Below are 20737 nucleotides of genomic sequence, written 5' to 3' on the forward strand. Positions count from 1 at the left end.
TTTTTGTTTTTTTTAAAGTAAAAAGCACCTCTGTTACTCATTTTGCTTTCCTAAGAGGTTTTCTTTTAAGAGTTCCTGGTAGTTAGAGAGGCTGAAATGATCACAAAGCCATAGCATGCATGTTTGTATAAAATACATTTACGTGGCTTAATTGCTGTGCATCAAATGTAACAGAGCTTCCTTGTTAAAACTGTAGAATTCCGACTCCTAAAACTAACCTGCAAGCTCAGTCATCATGTTGTTGGGGAAGGAGTCCAGCTGCTAAAACCCACTGTCCCCACTCCCATATGCTCCGGAGGCATCTCTTCCTTGTGCTGAAGTGCTGTTAGTGGAAATTGCTAATGATTTTTCGGCTCCAAAAAACATGGACTGGACAGCAGAGACTGCTGGGGAAAAAAAAGCAGAGCTGGAAAGAGGGTGGATAGTTCGGATTTAATGATGTTTTGATCACATTCTACCATCTCAGTCATGTAAAAACCTGCCCCATTCTTCAAAGTAAAATTCAGTAATCTGTCAGCCAACCCTAATTAGCTTTCATACTTTAAATAATCTATCTACTCCTTTTTCTGTGTCTGCACCTAAACAGTAGCGACAGAGATATTTAATGAATGATTTTTGGTTTATCTCTGAATATTTCTGGCCAAGGAGTAATCCTGCTTTCAAACCTAAAAATCTCTCTCTCATTGATTCCAAATGAATACAGATTGCAATTACACCATCAGACTAATTTTCCCAGTGCTTCTAAAGTATCTTTTTACTGGGGTGGGTTGCCGCGTTCTGTGGTAGTGCTATGGCATGATGGGAAGAGACCCAGCGAATTAAGCTGCTGAAGGGTCAAAATTGTACCTTTTTTTGCTATTGCAATTTGAAAGTCCTTCTTGGCAGTGATGAATGTAGTTATTCAAGAATATAAGTACCATTTTTCCTTGAGTTTTTCTGAAATACCTAACTGATCGATTTATAAAGAAGTTTCAATGAGCTCTAAATAATGCTTAATGCTAGAGCTGTTCAAAGTCCCAATCAACGTTTGACGGCATCGGCTTTTTACTGATAAATTCAGTTCTGTTTGCACAGCAGCAAAAGACCTACTGGGGCAGCGACGGGTGGTGTGTCCTGGAAAAATGAAATTTAAGACCACTGTTCCCACTGCCTACCATTGTCAGGAGAGGGTGGAAGCTCTTGCTTCTCCTTTGGCAAACCAATTCCTTGCTTACAAAATGTTCTTTATAAAAACTCAGGCTCTGTAAAACTGGGAAGAAATACCTGTTCTGACAAGGAGTAAAACTAGCAATCCTCTGTAAAACAAGCTGGATAGCCTACCAGACCTCAGTTATCGAGCAGAGACCTAGGAAGAAGTGAACTGCGTGCCACACACTGACAATAAGCGGTCGCGTCCGACCTCAGTTTCATAGCTGACTGCATGACTGATGGGACCTGTCACTTGAGACTGACTGCAGGTACAGAAGTGTACTTCAGGAAGAAAACAAGATCTCAAAATACACAGGGAAGGGGTGGGGGGGAGCAGCAGCCATCAATCTAAATCGGCATTCTTCCCAAACCTTGAGCAATTTAAAAAGAAAATAAATCATTACTTCATCATGTACGACCATCCTTACATCTGCCAAGTTAGATGCTGCTCTGCGGCAGCTGGTACCAAACCATCCCCCGGAAGGGCTCTTGCTTCTTTCTACGGGCAGCAGCCGAACTGGGTGCAGGGCGTGCTGGGGAGGGGTGGTTGTTGCCTGCTGACGTGTGCCTCCTAAACACCGTTCTGCTGCTGAAGGACCCGAGTCGGTGCAAACCAGCTCGTGGCAAGGGCCCCCCTTTTCCCTCCTGCACGTTAATGTTTGTACAGCAGCAAATAAGCCCCGGCCTCATCCCTGACCGAGCGCTGGTTCCGGAGAGCTCTCCCGAGGGTGCCATCTCTCTAATGGCCATTAAGTGTCTACGAAAGACGTAAAGCTGTGATATAAAGGGAAAATCCTTCTACGCTAAATGGTGAGCAAATGTTTATCTAGCCTATTAAGTGACGTCCAGCAGACTTATTGGTGTCAAAGCTTTGCCCATGAAAATAGTCTTTCATATTACCGATAAAAATAGTTCTGTTGAAAGAATCACTGCACCACACACAACAGCTGCTGCTGAAGGATCTTCAAAAAAACGTAGAAATACCTATTCGGCACAAAGCTGCCCCTCGAAAGGGGAACGCACATGCGGCAAGGAACATTCCCACCAAATAAGCTTGGTTATTAATATTAAATGTGAAAGAACAAACGGTTATTTTAATTCTTTTCTTCCTACTTTCCACAAAGGTTGCACTTAATGCATTAATCTTATAAAGGGAAGTTTTTACGACCGATTGCCTACACACTATGAGAAGTTTCTCCATCCATTACTTGCAGGGAAACGGGCCCTGCTGTGTAGGAAAATATTTGTTACATCTTATCAGGGTGACACATAATCTAACAACAATTACAGCAAGCCCATATTTTGTACTATTTCGGTTTCAACGTGAAAAATAGTTCTAATATTAAACCTGGGTTGGGTGGGGGTTATAGTGACCAGTTGAATATTATAAGCTGTGATTTTCTTTCGACATGGAGCGGTGCCACACTTGGATCCTGCTCTGAGACAGTGGATACAGATAAATCCAGTGTCTGTGCCTCCTCAGCCCATGCCGCGGTGTGGTAGTACCCGAGAGGTGACTTCCCCCCCTTTATACATCCTGAGGGCAGAAATTGCTGCATCTTAGTTGTCGTGTGGCCAAAAGCATCTGAAACGCCATTAACCTTTATGAGAAAAACGGGAGACATTCTGAAAACGGACCCACCTAGGAGACCACCGATGTCAGGAAAACTCAAGGCTACTCACATCCTGAAAACATTCCATCTCAAAAATTGGTCCAGATGCTCTCAACGGAAAAAATTTGTGATTCCCTTCTTGCATTGGCCTTTACTGTTTGAAACTGGGGTACCAATGAAGAGCAGCACTGGGTCGTGCGCAGCAGCTTACAGCAGGGTAAGGGCCTTGCTGGGGGACAGCAGGCACGAGGCAAGCTTAGAACCTTGGGATTAGGGATGCAGGGCAGCCAGAGGACGTGTGGGTGTTATGCCAGTGAGCTGTTTTACACCCTGCATCCTCAGCGCCGTAGCCAGGCCAACAAAATGCTTGTTCAGGAGACCCTTCCTCTGTGCTGATGCCTGCACACACGCTTGGAGCATGAGATCCCTCAGCATTCCTCAGGGTGGGAAACACTCCAGAGGAGTGAAGATGATGATGCCTTTTGCTCGTTTTGGCAGCAGATACCCTGGTAATCAAGAGTCATTACCAGCAGGAATTTATTTTAAACTCCACTATCCTTGTCCAGCCTCAGAGCACCCAGAAGCAAACAGGAGCTTTTCCTGCCTAACATTTCAGTACCTTTAAAAGGAAGAAATGCAAGTGCCCAGCTCTGTGTCAGTTGTGGGAGCTGCGTATAGATACGCTTTGGACTCCTAGTTCACCATCAGTATCTCCTATGCTGATTTATAGCCTTGGAGCCTGTGCATCAGTGTACATATTTTAATTGTGCACGTCCAAGCAAGTCATTAACAGCAGGCAGAGACAGCACTGATACCCTGGAAGTGGGCAAGGTTGCAACCGCAGAATTTATTTAATGGCAAGATGGTGATAAAGTGAGCAGGCCAGGGAAAGAGCAGACTTATTTTCCTTTAAACAATAAAAATTAAGAACCAATTTATTTTTATTACAAACAACAATTTAAACAACCTTCACTTGTTTTTTTTTTGGGGGTGCCAATTAAAGATTTCCAAAGAGGAGAGGACCTAACACTGCTCACTTGACCTTGTAGACGCTGTTGGGTCCCAGCCCCCATTCCCAGCCCCCATCCCAAACCAGGCACCAGCCCCTGGCTCTGCTGCTGCCCCTCTCCACTGGCTGACAGCACCGTGACAGTTTTCCGATGTAAAACCAGGCAAACAAGGAGAAAGAGAAGAGACTTGAATACATTTCAGATCAGAAGCCAGGGAGAGGAAGGAGTGCAGGGATGGCAAGGAAGCGAAGAGCAGCTCGCACCTGCCTCAACACCTGCAGCTGATGCTTTTTCTTTCTTTCCCAAAGAAAGAAAACTCTCATTCCCGAGTCTACAACGAAAAGCAGGAAAAGGCACAACCTGAGATTTTGATGCCCGCTCACCACGGCCTCGATCCCACCGCCCCGCACGGATCCTGTCTCCCGTGGGAGAGCGGGAGCTGCAGGGGCCGTTGGAGGCAGGTGGGGTAACACGTCCGTGCCTCCGTTCCCAGGCCAAGCGCGGGCAGCACCGCAGAGAGCCAGCGAGGCTGCGCCCCTCGCCCCGGGATAACGGGATAATGGGGGCGCAGAGCGAGGCAGAGCTGCTCATGGCCAGCCCGGGGCGGCTGCTGGGGCCAGCAGGGGGAGGGGGCAGCCCCGTGCCCACCACAGCAAAGGCCACTTACTGGTTAAGGACCTTTGCCAAGCAACCCTCAGCAAGGACGAAAGGAGCATCCCCACCATTCCCTGGTTCCCTAGACCCGGGCACTGTCCTTGCAGCTGCCAGTTCCCCACGACACTGGACTCCAGCCCCACCAAGCTCTGCCTGACAGGGCGCTCAGCACGCCTGTGGCTGTAACAGTCCTTTTCTGGGTCGGTTATTCATCCCCTTGGCGCCTGGCTCGCTGCTTTCTGACCTGAGCTATTGTACCTCCTCACAGGCAGTGGTGGTACCTAGCAGGTACCAAGCACAGCAGTGGTGCAGATAACAAAACCTCATCTTACTTCCAACGAAATCTGTGGCTTCCCAGGGAGCCCGATTGAACCCACCGCTGCCCTCAAGAACAGCGAGACCAGCGTCGCCAGATCACAAAGCACTCCAGACTCGCTCACAAAAGTGAAGACATCGCCCAAGGGCGACAGCAACCACACATGAAACCACAACATGTAATTACGAGCCCCCAGGCTGGCGTACGGTGCCACGGCAGGTGCTGCTCCACATCTCGTAGCTGCCAACCCCCTGCAGATGCTGGGGAGGCTGGGTGGCACGTGCCTCACCTCACGACCTACATTCGGGCAACTGAATTGAGTCCCAGAGCATTGTAACAAAGATGATGCATATGAGAAGAGATTTTTAAAACTGCCTAGGAACTTTGTTCCTGGTCCAGAACGGATGTCTGCCAAGCACATGCTATTTCCTTGGTTTGTTTCCTGGTTATGGCTGGAGGTCCCAGACGGGGCCATGGCTCTGTTGCCCGGGATGCTGTGTGCCCCCACAGCAAGGGGTGATTTCTGTCCTGGAAAGCTTCCAATCTTTACAGTGAAGATGGGCAGTATATTGGTGTCAAATGCAGCTCTTAGCAGGGGACATTCCTGGGGACTGGCCATCCCACCTCCTGAAATGGACCTTCTGAGATCAGAAAATACACTGCACTCTTTGGGGGAAGGAAAAAAACAATACTTTGTAGGTTGAAGTACCTTTTTAAAACAAACCTGTGGTTTCCATGATCTGGTGTCATGCTGACTTTTGCAATAGGCTCCTGGTTCTGACCTCCACTGACCATGGCATGCAGACTGCAAGGAGGTGTGGGAGGTGCTGCTGAGCTACTTCCAGTGAAAGCTTGGAAGGGTCTGTGCTGACCTTTGCTGGGGAGGGAAAGTAGGCGAGAGCTCTGGCCAGCTGACGTGTTTCAGATTAGGCCAGGAAAAAAAAAAAAAAATCAACCATAGTGAAATTATTTCCCGTTGTCTCAGAGGGAATTACTGCTCCTCTCCAGCACGGAGCGAGCACGGGTGGGATCAAGAACACCCCACGGGGTAACTGTGAACGCAGCAGTCATAGTAACATGCTGTGCACAGTTCAGCTCCTGCCACGTCAAGAGCCAGAGAGGAGCAGAGGCGATCACTCCAGGGTCTCTCAGCCCTACCAATGTCCAGGAGATATGGCAGGGCTCAAGGACTCTGCTTGCTGCCGAGGAGCAGAGGAAGAACACTCACCATGGCATGGCAAGGGCGGGGGTTGGCTTGCTATCCTGTGACCTTCAGTGCGTGCTTTAAGAAGTTATGAGCCAGAAGAAGAGTATTGTCTAGTGGTAAGAGCAGGAGACCAAAGACTGAGTCATTTCTACACTGCAAATTCAACTATGTTGAGTAGTTTCCCCATTTCATTAAGGTGTTTGCAGACAGGACCAAGTTATTGATAATCATCTTAGTGGAATGGTGCTACAGCAGCCAGATCGTAACCTGATTTCTTTAATGCGATTAAGGGACAATTTGATCCCATCTGCAAAAGCAATCAAAATACTGCAACATATCTGTGCTCTGCCATAACTATAAATATGATGCAAATATGACCTCATCTCTCATTTAAATGCATCTTGCCCAAGGTAACAACCTCTCTGGTTAGATTTCATGCAGTGTCTAGTTCTTTGGTGCAATACTTTAGAGTTAGCAAGAGATTAACGCATGTCAAGAAAGCACTTTGAAACCTGCTTTGTTTTATAATTCACCAGGTTTCCATTACGAATGGAGCTCTGGCTCCACTTACATTCTTGCAAACCTGCACTGACTGCAGTGAGGCTACTGGGGATCTAGACTAGGAGGATGGATTTCGTGTAATGTCATTTTGCACATTTTTAGCTGAGGCCATTGGTTGTGGCTGTGCCTCCTACACTCTGTACCTGCCCAAGTATTGCAATACAACGTTAAATAACAGCTTCTCAGCGTGCAGGTTGCACTGTGTGTTTTGCATATCGGTATCATCACGTACCCTAGGACTGTAGTTTTGAGACTCATTCATAAAGGAGATGGGGCACCGTTTCCCCAACAGCACTTAGGACGCTGATGCAGGATTCCCTAACAGACCTGGGGTTTTAGCTCCGAAAGCTTTTTGTTCCGGCCAAGCCCAGAGAGTAACGTCAGCACGATAACTGTCTGCACTGGAAAAGAACCCGCTTCCCAGGGTCCCATCGATTTTGAAGCAATCACCTGGCAGAGGTTTGCTGCCGGTTCTGCATCTCCCACCTCGCGAGCCCCTGTAGATGCAGTAACTCTGGAGATACAGCTGACTAGTCATGATAAGCTCTGAAAGCGTGAAGCCAAGCCTGTGTTGCACGTACCGTACATCCTTCCACTAGAGAAGTAACGGCTGAAATGAATTCAGAAGTCATGTCCTGGTATCTCAAGGCCCAACTCTATCCCTGATTTGCACTGCAATCTTCTATGAGTCATTCTCTTAGGTAACACTTTTCCAGCATCCATTACTTTGGGCGCTTAAGTTTCAGAGATCACAGGCACATGAGAATTAAAAACGCGCAGTACCTCTGCAAAACCCAAGCTTCAGATGAACGGATGGTCTCATGCTAAGGTTGATAGCATTAGTGGAAATTCAGGAATGTAGGTGTTGGGATCACGTTCTCCCAAACCACCTCCTTATCTAGAAGGAGCCCAAGTCTCAGTGAAGCTCAGGCTTTGGTTGTTCGGTTTTCAAAATCACCTCAGGCATTTGAGTTAGAGGTCCCTGTTCTTACAGCTCCAGACCATGCAGACACCAGCCTACAGAAAACGTTACCAGGCAAAGGCACTATTTCCTCATTTTAGCACCAGCAAACTGAATCTGTATCATCTTTAGAGAGGATAGGTAAAGAGTTGATCCTTTAAGCGTTCTCCAAAGCTCCCTGATGGACAGACCAAGCCAAGCGTCCAGGACCTGTTTCCTCTTCTGTGTGTTCTTGCTAAGGAGGTCCACACGGAGACCAGAGCTCTGCTTCCCTGCACGAGCTGTGCTTACCCACTCTGGATTCAACTTTTCTGTATGGATGAGGGAAATGCTCCTCAAGGACTGTTTTCACCACCACCTATTACCAACGTTTACGCCAGCCATATGGTTCACGCACCCACCAACTACTGTCTGCAGGCATTACCTGCGTTCATGGAGAAGGCAGAGAGTAATCACCACCCAATTTTTGGAAACCATATAGAACAAAGTACTTCTTTTGGAGATGCTGCCTAACCCTCCCTGCTTTCATACTGATCCTCTGGGATTTGAGAGGATGGATCGCAGAGGCAGCACCCCCAGCTTTTACAGACAAACCTGTTTGATCCAGATCTGCATATAATGCCCACTTTTATTAGGATAAAAACAAAAACAGATGCAGATTAGCAAATCGGTTGTAGGTACAAGAGAGTGAATACCCAGAATGAAAGAACTGACTGCCAAATGCTAATGCTGAAGAATTCAAGCCCAAGGGCTTTGTCCCAGGGAGGGACTGACAACCACCAACAGAGCAGAGCCAGCAGCCTGGAAAGCTACTAAAAACCACAGGAGGTAACTGCGTCTGAAGACATCGCTCTTATCCCTTAAATTAAAATAGGCATGTTCCTTAAATACAACAAACACGAGCCCCCTCCATGCCTCCCGCAGATGTACATGCCTGCTGCTCTCCCCAGCCTGCCGGCACGGGGCTGCTGGCCTCTCTTTTACGCCAGGGGTGGAACTCACCCCCCACAGTCTTCCCCAGTGGATCCCACACAGGCACCATTGCTCGAGGGGTGGACGGGTGCGTGCAGTGCTGGGTGACTGTGACAGGAGCTCCTTGACATCCGTCACCGTGATGCAGGGCAAGGTGTCGGTGCACCCCTGGGCAGCAGCTCCGGGCAGCACAGCGCTGCAACTCGGTCCATAGCTCAGGGCTTTGGGGAGGCTTTGGGCCACACACAAGCATCTTGCATGCAGGAGGAGCCATAAGAGCGTGGTGGGACAGGGGCCAGCCTGGAGACAAGGGCACCATGCCCTGGAAGGCAAAACTCCTTTGGGGAAACAGCAGCTTCTGCACAGCCATGCTAAGGATGGGGTTGGGTCTGGCTGGGATCCAAAGGATGGAGTCCCAGTTACCCAGAGCAGGACACAAGTAGGTCCCCGCTGCAGGGAAACTCACAGGACTTGCAATCACATATTTCTTTCTCCAGGCAGCAGAGGCAAAAAGAGATCCCTGTCCAGCGTAAATCCATTGCACACCAGAGTCGTGTTGGTTTACACCAAGGACTCCCTGCGCACAGGGCTACTCCCCAGCCCCTCTTATCACAACCAGCTCCGGTGGGCAGGAGGACGGTGGCTTTCAAAGCTGCTCCTCTCCAAGGGTGGGCAAAGGATCCCTCTCCCCCCGCTGGGGGTGCTCCGAGGTGCCGCAGGCCAGGGAACACGACAGGAGCTTCAAACCCGACACTGGCTCCCTGCCGGAGGCACGGGCGCGTCGAGTCGCCGGCATCACCTCCAGCTTCACTTTTTGATTAATGTTCTTCCAAACTTTCCTTGGCTCCCCGCACTCCTACTTTCTGTCACCCTTCTCATTACAGATGTATCTTTGCATCGAGGCAAGCGGGAGGAAAAATTGTTCTTTCAGGGTGACAGCTGAGCGAGGGCTATATTATTAAAGGTACCAATCATAGGTGCCGAGCTATCATCGCACGATGAATGCACTTGTCAGGAGCCCGCGGCGGCCGGGGGGAGGGAGGGAGCGAGGTGGCGGGACGGCAGCACTCGCTTCCTCGCTCCTCTCCTCCCACCCCCCGCTCTCCCTCTCCTTTAATGTTGGCCACCTCCGCTCGCCTGAACTTGGACCTTCAGCGGCGACAATTTCTCTGGCCTCGACAGCACGATTAATTTCTCCTGCCCTCGGCGGGGCCTCCGAGTGCGGTGGAAGTCCAGCTGGCCTGCTGCTGATAAGATGTACCTTTTGATTTGTTTTGTCTTTGATTGCCTTTTCTGTCACCTACAATGGCTGGCCGCCTGGAGACCTCCACATCGCCTGACTGACGGATCTATTTATCTATAGGCTGCTCCCCGGCTTCTCCTCCCCCTCGCTCCCCTCCTCCCCCAAACCACCACCTTGTACCGCTGAAGTCCCAGTCTAATAGAAGCCGTGAAGGCTCATCCACCATAAAATACATCTGCCATCCTCCTTCTCTCCAAGATAAAAGCCTGTCAGTGTTACTTTCCAATTCCAGGCAGCTTGATTAATGGTGAAAAGCCACTGCAAGATCGACTTCTGGTTTTTACAAGCGCTGTCAGCCGGCCCAGGGTTATGCGAAACACACACTCGTAGAAAACAAAACAAAATGAGAAAAGGTTGGGTGGGGAGGGAGGAGAGGGATGGGGAGGAGGGGGCGAGGGTAACCAAATCATATTAGGCTCAGGACTAAATAAAATAGGAACCTGGAGCCATCAAATACCTGTCAGCTGGGTGCAGAAATACGCTCCGCAGCTCATTGTACCAAGGCAAATTATGGCAATAATAAATCATTGTTGAAGGAAGATTGTTGATAATTTTTTTTTCTTTTTTTTTGGATGGTGGCATTCAATAGGGGCGCTGGGACACCTGCCACTGGGCTTGGAGCGAGAGCCGGAGCAGGTTATTAGCCTGTCACTCAGCCCTCCTCCCCCACCCTGCAGGGATCGCAGGCAGTGGGGCTAGAATAAAAAGTCTGGAAAGAGAGATATTAAAACAAAAAAAATAATTAATTAAATAGCAGAAATATTCCTACAGGAAAAAAAAAAAAAAGGGGAAGGGGGGTGGTCAAAAGAATTACAGTGCTCTTTGCAATGCTCATTTTTGATAAAGAATATTTTTACAGTGGCCCAGCCTAGTGGTGCTTCAGCTGCTCCTTCTGCTGCTGAGAGGCAGCCATCTCGGGGGGGGGGGGGAACACGACTGGCCAACGGAGTAGAGAAACGCCACACACCCTGGAAAAGTCTGGAAAAATATACAGCCCAAAATAGAAAGTAGGGAACATTCCCAAACCACTGGGACTGAGCTTGAACAGTCAGGAATGGGGTTTCGTCAGGCTCAAACCTACGACAAGTGACAGCAGGACACGTGGGGCTGTGAGCACCGTGGTGTTGGATCCCGGCTGCCCCACGGCACCTGGGGCAGTGTAGGACCCTTACTGCTGTATGAGAGCATTGGCCACGTCCAACACGAATGAAGGAATGGAGGCTGCCCTCAGCTAAATCACTCACTGCAACATCCTGCATCCGCCACAAGTTTCCCATCCGAGTTGATTAATCCCAATGTTTCTTGGGTGACGAGGTCTGACCGGGTCATGGGAGAAGGTGCAGACAGCCTAGCAAAATAAATCCACATCCCTGCTTTCACCACGCCAGTGTGGGCAAGGCTCAGCATTGCTTCTTCCAAAATGGACCGTCAGGCTGGTTGGCAGAGACCATCTCAGCTCTGCCAGCACGAGGAGAAAACTGGCAAGGTACCCGTAACATCCAATGGCCTCAAGCAGGTAACACTTCTGTCCGTTTGTAGGGGTGGTGCAAAGACCAACACGTCAAATCTGGTCGTTTAGAGCACATGAAGTTGCCAGCCCAGCTCCCAGAGCCCAGAGCCAAACCCACACAATTTGCCCATCATGCTGGGCAGCACCTCTGGCCTGGCCACTGTACTCCAGTTTACCTCTGTTGCCTGTCGAGAGGCCACCCGCATGAACTTGTTTGAGCATCATCCGAATCCTGCAATCCAACCACCCAGTATCGCACAGGGTAACAGCAGGCGAACCCTTACACTTCGGCTGGGCGAGCTCAGCAGGATGATGCTATTTAAGTGAATGAAGGAGGGATACCTCATGTACCCCAACTCTGTTCTTCACTCTTGCACTGGCTTCCAGGAGATCTGCCCCCGAGAGAAATCAACACCCAACTTCTCCAGCCTCTGGTGACGCCTCCACGAGGGACCACTGCCCACCTGTGGTGCTGGTGAGTCGCTGAGCCACTGAGCAGAGCCTGGTGCTCTGCTGCTGCTGAGGAGGAGCCCAAGCAGAGGAGGTCTGCAATGGAGCAACGCAACAAATCTGTTGGCGGCTTGCTGTCCCCCGAGCTGGACCATCTCACTTCAGAGGTACAGCACCAGGGGGGATAAGGAGGTGGCAGAAGTGAAGGAAAGGGGTTGATAAGCAAGGAGCAGACATTGCAAGGGAGGATGGCAAGCCAGCAAGGTAAGAGGAAGGAAAGAATGAAAAATAAAATTCCCCAAAACAGGAGAAGAAAGCGTGAGCAATAAGAAAGAAAATGTAGGGAATGGGGAAGAAAAAGGGAAAGGCAGAAATCTGCTAACTAAAGGCAAGAGAAAGTACAACTGTAGAGGAGGAATAAACCCTCTGTATAGCAGATGCAATCCCAGAGAAAGCAAGAGGAAAAGCAGAAGAGAGATGGAGTGTTTGAAAAAGGCTGTGCATTACAAGAGAACAGAGAAGGGAAAGAGGCAGAGGAAGAGAAGAAAGGCAAAAGAAAGAACAAACCCCCAGAGGACGCAGCGGGCTCCCTGGCAACACTCTTCCCAGGAAGCCGATGCCAGTAAAAGAAAAGAAAGAATTAAAAAAGAGCTTGAGTATAGAAGCAAATCCACCAAAACCCCAGGCAGAGGTTTTACTTCAAGTTATGAATTAAATGATGTATTCAATTTGTATTAGAGAGACCTCCACGGCCACACGCTTTCCAAATCAGCATGCATGGGGGACCTCAAATCCTGCACCCCCTTTTATTGCATTGTTTGCTCAAACAGCTTTGTTCCCCTCAATTACCTTCCTAGCCAAAAGCCGTCACAATTCACTCCCACCAAAGCCTCTCTCCCACACCCCATCCGCACGCCTGCGGCATCGGACCCGCGTCATCTGGCTGACAGACGGCCAGGTAGCGGGGATGCGGGGCTCCGGGGAGCCCGGCTCATTTCCCCAGCCAGGGTGCAGAAACCCGGCTACAATGTCCCCATTGTCAGAGCGCTCCTTCATCTTCCCGCCGCGCACATCAACGAGGAGAGCGCCTCGGCAAGAGCCGTCAGCGGGCCCCGCGCTGCGCTGATGTGAGGGTTTGCAAACGAGAGATGACAGCAGAGTCCAGCGGAGCGGGGCAGCGCAGAGGCGAGATGAAGGAGCCAGAAGGTCGGCGAGCGGCAGCAGGTAGGGCCACCACCGCGTGCGTTCATCACGCGGAGGAAGCCAGCGCAGGCTCCCTTTGGAGCAGGAGCATAAGACAGTTTTTCCATCTGGGTGAAATTAATGACTTCCACACTTAACGGATGAGCTGACGAGACAAGCTTAAGTGGACACATCCAAAGCCTACAGAGATCACAGGGAGGCACGGGCTCCCATTCCCACTCCAGTCCCATCTGTGACCAGACTGGGGGCTGCACCCCGCAGCAGCTCTTCCCTGGCATCGCCCCCAGCTCCAGCGGCTCCTGCCTGCCCATGCGCACTCCTCGCACCCCAGTTTCCAAAGCTTCCTGGACCCAGCACAACAGGAGCTTCTGCACCAGCAAGTGCAGGGCTGAGTCCCTGGATCTGGCCGAGTGACCTCCATGCCCGTCTTCCCCAGCAGCAGGACTGGGAACAGGAGGTGTCAGAAACAGGCAGGGCCCAATGTAAAAAAAAATAATTACGAAAATACAACAACATCCTTTTACATGTTAAGTTTTAAAGTCACGATGTTACTTCTGTGTTCCATTACTTGGAAAAAAAGGCCTTCTATAAAATACGTAAGTAAAATAACTCAAAATAAGTTAGAACAGTAGGCAACTAATTCTGACCAATTTTACTGTCAGTCCTTAATATCACACTCTTAACCACATTCTAATGAATCTTTATTGAAATCTCACACTTTTTTTCGCCACCTAGTTCTTTGAAACAGAAGTTTCTTGTGTATCTGCGTTATTATGCCTGAATCTAAGTTCTACTTCAGAGCCACAAGATAACACCTCCTTTTCTGTACACACATTAGCAATGTTGATGCTTTTTATTTTCAATATCCTATTGCCTACTATTTTAGGGATAAAAGTACTTAATTACTCTGTCACTGCAAGAATCTTTGCATGCAATGCGATTTCATTTCCAACGTGGGCTGTATTTTGAATACGACACAGTAAAAAGAAACAGGAAGAATTGAATCAATATGGCTGTTTTCCATATGTTATCTAATTGTACCAAACATCATTTTTCATTGTTAGAAAAGCAGACGTTTAGCTCAAACAACAACTATGGGAGATATTTCACTTTTCCTAAGAAACTCAGGGGCTTTCTTCCAGAAACAAGATCCTCTCCACTCTTTAGTTGCCCTCTTTTGTAAAAAAATAATTATAAAATTCAGCATCTTTATCAGTAATAATCTTCCACACAGGGCTCAAATGCCACACACATTCAAACCTGGCAGACGCTTCCATCTTCTAGTTTAGCAGGGAACAAAGTTTACCATTGGATTTGAATTCGTTGTGGAGCGAGTTGGCCGAGTCTGTCGCACATTGCACCGTATTCACACAGCGATTCGCATATTCGTGGGGGGAGAAAGGAAAAAGGACCCCCAGGTCTGGACCCGCTGCTCTTGCACCTCTTTTCCTCCCAGCAGTTATGCCCGCCTGATGTAGTGCAGTGGCTTTGCAGCGTCACTGCAATCACAAACTTGCTGCCTTGAGAGGCAGACAGAGATGGATCACAAGAACTGCCTGATCAATGGACCTTTTGTCCAACCCTTTATCACAAACAATAGGAGCTGCAGAAATCCAAAATATATTTAGGGAAATACTGGGAACTAGCAAGCCAAGTGCTGCCACAGAGGCCAAAGACAATCCCCCAGCACCAGAAAAACATCTTTCCTGGGTTCCAAGTTGTGACTGTCAGGATCCCAGTGCTGCTTCAGCCTGTGCCTTCCTTTATTATCCCGACTGCTCTCTCTGGTCTGAGAGCTGCACGTAGTTTTCCAGACCACTGACCGCAGGAGTGATGCACTCAAGCTCAGTATTAATGTAGAGAACTATAGCAGCAGCTTTATTGAATGGCTCTGGCCCCTCTGGACATCTATATTGTACAACTTGGATACAGGTGATGGGCACCTAAGATTAGAGAGACTGATAACTATATATTCCTAAAGGGTCCTGTCCTTCCAGATAGATTTCTTCAGAGGATGAATTTGCTTTGTCCCATCCAGAAAGCAGGATCTTGCCAGGAGGATCCACACATATCATCACTTGTCTTCAGAAACACCAGCCACACTCCCTCATTCAGAATCAGAGCAGGGTAACCCCATCCCACTCAGGCTGGGACAGGAGGTAAGCAGTCATCAAGTGGCAATTATAGACCCATGGAACATGTACATAGGGGAAAGTGAGAAAATTACAAATGTACATCCAGGAATCGCTAAGTCTTTTAGATAGAAATAAAGCAAAACAGTGTTACAGAAAATCAAGCGCTCTTGCTGTTGTAAGATGAAAACAAATTGCGTGAAGCTCATCTCAAGCCCTTTAAAAGGTCACGTTCGACAAGCTTGCAAAATTCCTGTGCCCCACCTGACTTGGGAGCCATGGGCATCAGCCTCTCGTGCCTTCCAGCAGACATCTATGTGAGCACAAAGCTCTGACACAGGGTGAAGAAAGGCCATTTCTGACCTCTGCTGCCCACATCTCCGGGCATTCATGCTGCTTATGAAACCTCTTGGGTCTTCCTACCATTTAGAGAGGTGTTTGGCAAGAATCACATCAGGCTCCTGCCAGAGGATTTACAAGAGAAAGGCAAAGCTGCCGCCTGGTCAGATCTGCACTCTGTTGCTGCAGTAATAGCTCTGCTGGGTAATGGAACAAAGCAGCAACCTTCCAGATGACAGAGGTACCTGCTGGGAAGGTTCCAGGCTGGGGGATGCTGACTTGGAGCGCCTGCACGTGCCGGAAAGCACCAGTCTCATGTGTGAATGCCAGTGGGCAGGGAGAAGAGGAGACTTTTTGAGGTCTCTAACTGACAATGCTTGTGCTTGGCTCTTACAGGCTGTACAATGCCCACATACTTCCTGAAAACAGGGCAGTAGGCTGCATGGTCTAGCTTAGCCTGCTGTACGTGCTTCAGGGCTGTGCTTAGACAGGCGGTTTTGATCTGGTTGGTTCTTCAGGATGTGTTTGTGAGACAGCTTACACAGGAAACCCACCAGGCCAGCAGGACGCTATCCACCGTTCAAGGTAGCAAGTAACATAAGGACTGTTACTAGTAACAGAAACACTCAATGGAAAAAGGTGCAAAACACATAGCAGTGAATCGTTACAGACTGCGCTGCTCTTCCGTGAATGGCTTTCCCCATACAAATACTTTAAGGCATTTAACAAATCCCAATCTGAGAAAGGGTCACTGGTACCCAGCCATAAGGTAACACAGTGACCCTGCAGCAGGGACAGAACCTGTCCTTGTTCACACTTTCCTCATGCCAAATCCCCTCATAACAGAATCTTCCTGTTACTGTAGAAACAGCAAACAAGTTCCCTCTCCAGCTATCAGGGAACATCGGACAGAGATGGAAATTTCCTAGATATCCAGCCAGGTGCTGAAAGTCCATCAGCCCCCTGCTCCCCCGACCTGAGCAGGAACCAGAGCACAGCAGAGCTCCTCAGGAGCCAAGAGATAAACCCATCAGTGGGCCACATGCAGATGACAGGGTTTCCCTTCTTACCTCCCCTCCACCCCAGTCTCCCATTTAAATGTTGGAGGATGCTAGCAGCACCTCAGCTCACATCAGGGATGCCCTGGTAAACTACAACCACAGGAAGAAATTAAATTCTGTCCTGTTCAGTCCCTCCCTTCCTCCTCTACTGCCCCATTCTCATGGACACAGAGTGCCCTTCAACGTGTTTACCTCTGCTGCAGCACATTATCAGTGGGAAATGTGAGGTGTGGATGGTGGAAGGGTCACATCCACAGAAGGACTGAAGCTCCTACACGAGCAATACCTGTTTCATGCAAGAACCTCCCACCACAGACACACCCATGGAACGCAAGAAAGCAGGACAGAGGCTTTTATTCAGGTCTTCCGAGTTGTGGGCTTGAGCCCAGGATAAATAACGATCCTTTCTCCTGATATCTAGAGGGTGCTTCTACTTCATTATGCTCATAACAAAGCTCTCTGGGCCGTAGCAATGTAACAGCTTTCAGGCAATTTCATTATTTCTCCAGCAAAGCCTTCTAGAACCCTGGTAGCATCAGTCTGTTGCACTGCTTGGGTAGATGATCCAGACTTTATAGCAATTACTTTTAACAACCAAAAACACAGAGAAATGGTTTTGCCTTCTCTTATAGTAAACGTGAAGCGTTAAACTCGATGAATTGCAGGCGCTCAAAGCTCTGATCATCGCTTAATGGACTATGCATAAAGGAAACACTCTGGACAAGTAGAGATATTCTATAAGGATGAAATAACATCAAGGCTGTGATGTCTCAACAGTTCTGAAAGAACAAAGAAAAACACGACCCTGCTGGCACATGGACCACTTGATTCTCTGACCCTCTTTTTCCTGCAGGCATGAGCTCACTGCTGACACACTGATTTGGTGATTAAGGACAGAATGAAGTGTACCACTTCATTAATTAGCTGCTCACGGTTATGTTCTAAAGACACCTACTTTATATACATACACAAGGGCAATTTGAATCTGTATTTCAAACTCTACAGAGTCAGCATTTCTTTCTGGTGCTTCAAGAACAGGCAACATCAACAGAAGAGGTATGTACAGAGATGGTGTGGTAGAGACATTGTATTTGAGTCAGGACTCTTGCAGTGATCAGCTGTATGACCAAGGACAAGTCCTGTCCTTCTCTACAGCATTTCCTTTGGGTTTTGAGTGGGTTGTTTTTTTTCTTAAATGTTTTTTATTCAGACTGTACAACCTTTGGAGCCAAATATCTCTCTCATAATTACAGCCAATACCCACCAAAATGGGCACTCTCATGCAAAACAAGCAACTTCGGCAATACAAGTAATAGCAAAGAATAGACTTCAGAAAAATGGCAACCCTTCAAGTTTATTTGCCCTAGAGCTAGAGCTCTTTTCTTTTCACACATGAGAGACGCCATGGAAGCTTCCAGCTATCCACTGCAAAAAGGGAGATACAAATGTTGAAAGCTAAATAAAAATGACAGCAATGTTCCTCAGTTGCAGAAAGTTGTGTTAGACCCCCAGCTTCTGTTACTGTGTCCCATCATTAAATTAGATAAGCCTTATCCCAAATGTTGGCTGGCTTCCACTAGCCTGTACTGCTTAAGAAATAGGAGGTGCTGAGATAAGAGGCAGCTCTTTTCTACCTACCTAAAAAGGTTAAAGCCCCCCGCCCCCTTGTAAATCTCTCCTGCTTTCAAGAGTTACTCAAAGCAAGATGGGCCAGGTTAAAAAAAAGCTCTTCTTATGACAAAGATCACCAGTTCAAGCTCTATCCTCAAACGTCTGAGATAATTAGTTCCTTTTCTAAGCACTTTTAGCAAACACGCTTCCCTATCTTACAAGCTTCTGCATCTGTACAATATTAAGAAAACTTTGTATAGTGAAAAGGGAACACCAGGTCAGGCTGGGATACCAAGGTTAAACAAAACATCAGTTTCTATAGTACCCAGGTATTCTGGGCTTTCCTTTTACTGGGGAGATGTAGTAGGCAGCTACCCCTTTGCAATATTTAATCACCACCCCCATCAGCACAGCACGCTCACGATTTGTTGCCAGCAATCATCAAAATCCTGGAGCTCAAGAGCATTCTTAGATACACTCACGTTGAGTACATCCTGGCTTCAAAAGGATACGTGTCCTCACCGCCTTGGTTGCTTCTTCCCAGAATTCCTTCATGGAGCTCTGGCCTCTCACCACACACCCACCGGTTACTGGCTGCAGCTGAGCGCTGCAATCCCACATCGTTGTGTAAATGACTACAGTTGTGGTCACGGCAGGCAAGCCCTTGCTCTAGATGCATTAGGCATAGTTCTGCAGCCCTTGGGAATCCAGCAGCAGCAACAATTCCTTGGTCTTGCATTGCCAAAAGATAAAGCTATTTAAACAAATAGAAAATTCACACTTCCATAGTGAAGTTAATCACGCAAAACGTTCTGCTTACTGTTTCCTTCTCCCTTATGTCTGCAGCTGCCTTCTTTTCTAAAGCTTCACACCACAGGCAGGCGGAAGAGACACATCAGAGCTGTAAGAACATCAAATGGCTAAAGACGTGCTGAAGATTAAAGTGGATAATACTCATCTCAGATTTCAGATAGCTAATATTCCCCCAACACTGCTCACACCATTTTTAGAATCATCCTCTTTAGACTTAACATATAAGAAGGGGAATCTGGGATTTTATATGTGCCATGTATCCAGATTTTCTCCAAAGCAATACGAAAAAATGTCTGAAACAGCTTTTTAAAAATGTATATCCTAACTGTTCTATTTGTTCCCTCTGTTTCAAGCTCTCAGGTATTCGTATTGCTGGAAAATTGACTGGCCCAGTCTTCCTGTTCTCCAACAAAAAAAATGTCTCAGAGCAGACATCCCATCTCTGACCTTGACAGCCCACTCTGCGATGACAAAGCGTATCATGTCTGTGCTCATTCAGTCTCTGGCCCCTCTGATACAACTGCCAAAGGAGGTGCCAATTGTCAGGGTATTTCCTTTCTGCCAAGCGCTGCCAGCTTGGCTAGCATCACCTTAGCAATAGCCAGAGGATTGCTAGAACCTGGCCCACAGAAGAGCTCCCATTTTAGCCGATCCATCCAGTCACATATTATAAAACGGCAGCTTAAAGTCTAGCTGACTAATTAGGTCCCCGGCTTAGGATGTTGATTTTGTTTTTAAATGCTTCTTTTTTTTGGTCTTCCTTCCAGTCCCATAAACTGCCTCAGTCTAGGCTTAAATCCTGTAGCCATACGCAGACGACTAAGTGGCTGTAACAGCAACTGCCCCTTGACACCTAGCGTGCTTGAAGAATACTAGAAAATACTCTAATTATTATAAACTCTCCAACAGAAGGCGATCATTTTCAGCATTTCGGCTTCAAACAGCCTCAGTGCTGGTGCCAGTTCTAAGAATACAATACGATACCGTGCAATAAGTACTGGCTAACTCTGTTCCCGAGTTTTGACGTTGTGACAGCCACCAGCACCGCAGCAAAGGGAAGAACGTGCACTGGGAGCAGGTTTAACAGCACTTCACCGACCCAAGTTGCCTTGAACCCGGTGCCTCGAATCGCAGCGTAACATTGCCACCCGGCGGGCGAGCGCTCCCCTCCGTGTGCCAGCAGCCATCCTCGGGAAGGGCTGGCGAAGCTGGGGGGGGGCTGCGTTTCCCAGAGCCAGGCCCCCCACAACAAGCAGGCATTGTTTGAACACCTGCACGTCTCCCGGTGCCGCTGGGAGGGAGCCAGCAGCGCCGCCGGCCCTGGCCGCAGTGCAAACCCTGACCTCGCCGGGCGGAGGCTGGGGGTCCGTGCGGGAGAGCTGCCGGAGGCTGCGTACCGAGCAAAACAGAGTTTCAGAAATGTCATCGGTGTCCCTCTCCTGCACACCTTCCCTGAAAGCACTCTGCTCGTGATAACCAGGGCTCGAACGGCCGCTCAGCACCCGGCTGGGCATCAGGAGGCAGCTTTAGTATTCCAGGCAGCGAGGGCTGATTGAGGACGTCGGTAAGCAAACAGCAGCTTACAAAAGCCTGCACACAACTCCCCAAAGTGGTGATCAAATTGAAGGCTGCCTAAAGCTCGCTGTAAGAGAGAATAATTAGGAAAAGCAGTTACTAGGCCACTCGGCTTCCTCCTTTACTGAAAGCTGGCTGAGAAATCTATTTCACAAATCACAGACTGTTTACGGTACAGGGACAGGGTTATCCCCAGAAGAAATCGATGGAGCAGAGCCATGAAATGTTTTGGAGTAAGGCAACAACCTTTACAGTTGC

Source organism: Falco cherrug, chromosome 4, assembly GCF_023634085.1.
Source record: "Falco cherrug isolate bFalChe1 chromosome 4, bFalChe1.pri, whole genome shotgun sequence".
NCBI lineage: Eukaryota > Metazoa > Chordata > Aves > Falconiformes > Falconidae > Falco > Falco cherrug.